Consider the following 2,500-nt stretch of genomic DNA (forward strand, 5'->3'; position numbering starts at 1 on the left):
ATTTAACAGATTGTCGTTGTTAGAGCACATTCTGAAGCTTTCTCATCATCCACATGCCGACCGAGACACATAAACACACCTACATTTTCAGAGAAAAATAGTTGAGTGAAAATCCACTAAATGGTGACCTTGAACTCCTTCTGTAGCTATTAACCGTAAAGTTAATATTGGTTATTTCATGAGAGCAGGGATGGGATGACATCTGTTACAGAAACTCCACATTGAGAGCACATGGTGTGCACCTTAACCCTCTGATCCCCCCCCCCCCCCCCCCCCCCCCCCCCCACCCCCTTCTTTTTTTTTTTTTTTTTAACTCTGAAGATCTCTGGAGCTCTTGCATATTTAATAGTCCGAAGCCATTTAGTGGAGGAGTAATCCATTTCCAGAAAGCAGCGGCGAGTGATCGCGCTGGAGATGACTCAGAATCCCACAATTTGCATCGCCGTGTCATTGGGGGGGGGGGCGGGGGTGCAGAACACTGACATTTCACAAACACAACACATTAACACCGCACACAACAACAACAGCTATTAAGTGGAATCTCTTTTCTTATGAACGCGTTCGCGCCTCCCGACAAGACGTCAATCAGTTGTTGTTTTTTTATTTTTGATTCTCATTCATGAACAATAATTTACAGCCGAACTCCGGGAAAAAGCCGCCGGCCGAAGGAGTAGCTCACGTCCTAATTTTCACCAGATTGTGACAGCGAGCTGCAGGCGACAGAGGGATCACGGGGAGGGGGGGGGGGGGGGGGGGGCGCGCTTTCAAAGACACAAATGGCGATAATCGCTGCGCGAGTGAGTAGTAATTGTCGTCCGGGGGGGGTCGAAGATATGATTCCACCATTTTTTTTTCTTTCTTTCTTCTTGTGCCCGAGGTGGCAGAAATCACCTTAAAGGTTTTTTTTGGAGGCTGCAAAGCGACCGTAAGGTAATTTAAGTGACTGAAGCGGACAATCGATGAAATGAAACGCTTTGATTCCTATTACTTTCTCGGTCACTTTGTGCAGCTTTTAAAAAGTGTAGACGGAAAAAAAAAAACAAAAAAAAAAAAACTGGATGATGGATGTATGCAGTCATATTCCTTAGAATGTCTTGAAACCAAAACTAAAACACCGTCCAATACCTCGATTGAAGAATATTTTACTGTTAAACGTCAATACATTACTCCTGCAAATATTACTTTTGGTAAAAGAAAAGTTTCACTTCTGTCGGTTTTCACCCAATATTTGGAAAGAGCACGTTAGCCTGACTGCGTCTCGTCGTTTTTGCATTTTTCATTTTTGAAAAACGATGCCCCGTTTGCACGGAAATGACAGAAACGCTGAAAAATGATGTCGTTTTCATGCCAGGCCACTAGGTCGGTGCTGTCGCCTGTTCCTGTGATGAGAACCCACACATATACGCGTGGAGAGAACAACACGCTATAAACGTTTAAGGCGTTTGCGAAAAGTTGCGTTTCTCCCGTTTGCGTGGAGACCGAGTCAGTCGGAGCATTTTCAAAAAGTAGCACCCCCCCCCACTCCCGTTTCCACTGAGACGGAAAATTTTCAAAAAGTTGTGTGCCAAATTGCTCAATATGACCACAAATGCCCAACTGGAATATAAACACTTCCGACGAGTTGCGCGTGGTTTTGCGATGGAACCCTCTACGCCCCCTAGTGGTGAGGCTGTGAACTACTTTGCGTTTGGATTTTTTTTTTAGTTAAATTACACTGATTTTTGCAAGCGCACAATGCTAACGGCTAATAGCTACGGTAGTTTGCTCGAGACACTACTTTACCTTCGTCACCATGGTAACCAATGCAATCCTTTTGACAACGTTTTTAACTTTGGAGCTTTTTAAAAGTGCACGTCGAGATCCTCATTCCGAGGTTGTTCACGCCGAATAAACAGCTGACTTGGCAATAGGAGGCTGTTTGTCTTCGCTATCTCCGTCTTGGCAGTCCGCCGGCCGCGCCGACCCCCCGCCGTCCAACGGAATTCTCCGCCGCCATTTTCAATTCAAGAATATTAGGAAACGACGCTCTGAAAATACGCTTTGCCGTCCTCGGGGAGCCGCTGCTTTATATTCCGACAAATCTCACGTTCCGCAGGTTCTTGAAGCGTTCCCCACGCCGAAGCCGAGAAGTCCTTTGTTCAGAATTCTTTCAGTCGCTGGGTTTTTGCCAGTCAAAGAATTTTTATTTTTTTTTAATTTTTTTTCCATTGTATCTCTGAAGGGCCACAAAAACAGTCTCTCACCCGGGAAGCGGAGTAATTCAGCGAAATGAACACGTGTGAGACGAAAAACGTCTTCGCCAGGGGAAGAAAAATAGAAAAAAAAGAGAGAGAGAGAAAAAAAAAACAAGGTATAAGGAGGAACGTCGAAGAGAGACGGAGGGACCGTTCCGGCGGGCGATTGCCGATGTGTCCCCGGAGATCCCGTCTCAGATGACCTCCTGCTTCCATTGTCCTCCGTTTGGACGTTCTCAGAGGACGATCCGGTCATTTCTGGCCAC

The sequence above is a fragment of the Lipophrys pholis genome (assembly GCF_963383615.2).
Source record: "Lipophrys pholis genome assembly, chromosome: 23".
In the NCBI taxonomy this organism is placed as follows: domain Eukaryota; kingdom Metazoa; phylum Chordata; class Actinopteri; order Blenniiformes; family Blenniidae; genus Lipophrys; species Lipophrys pholis.